Genomic DNA, 478 nt, shown 5'->3' with positions numbered 1-478 from the left:
GCGGCGCTGGCTTGGCTTGGTTCCCTGCCGTGGAGCAGAAAGCTGGGGGGTTTCTCGGCAGCTTCTCGGAGGTGTGATTTACCGGGGGAAGGTGTCAAGGGGCCGGGCGGTTAGTCACCCCTCTCCTTCGGGAGGTGAGACGGGCCAGGAAAGCCCCACAGATAGAAAGCGAGAGCACAACACCCACGGGTGCCACTTCTGAGTAGGAGGAAACTCCACTGGAGGGACCTTCCTTGTCCCCAGCGCGGGTAGGACGGGAAGAAGGCCACCGGGCAGAGGAGACACTCTGTTTCAGCTCATCCAAAAATAGGAGGGGGTATGTCCGAGTCTTCGTGGGCGAGCTGCTGCCTGCGGAAGCGGGGGAAATGCCTCCACCCATCCACACGCCGCCCGCTTTGCTCCTCACGTGTGAGACCTGCAGCAAGAGTGGTCAGAGCCCCGTCCTCGCTGCGATTTCTGCTGGCTGGGGAAAGCGTGA

This window comes from Cariama cristata, unplaced genomic scaffold, assembly GCF_000690535.1.
Source record: "Cariama cristata isolate BGI_N322 unplaced genomic scaffold, ASM69053v1 scaffold13257, whole genome shotgun sequence".
Classification (NCBI taxonomy): Eukaryota; Metazoa; Chordata; class Aves; order Cariamiformes; family Cariamidae; genus Cariama; species Cariama cristata.
This window is presented reverse-complemented; position numbering follows the sequence as displayed.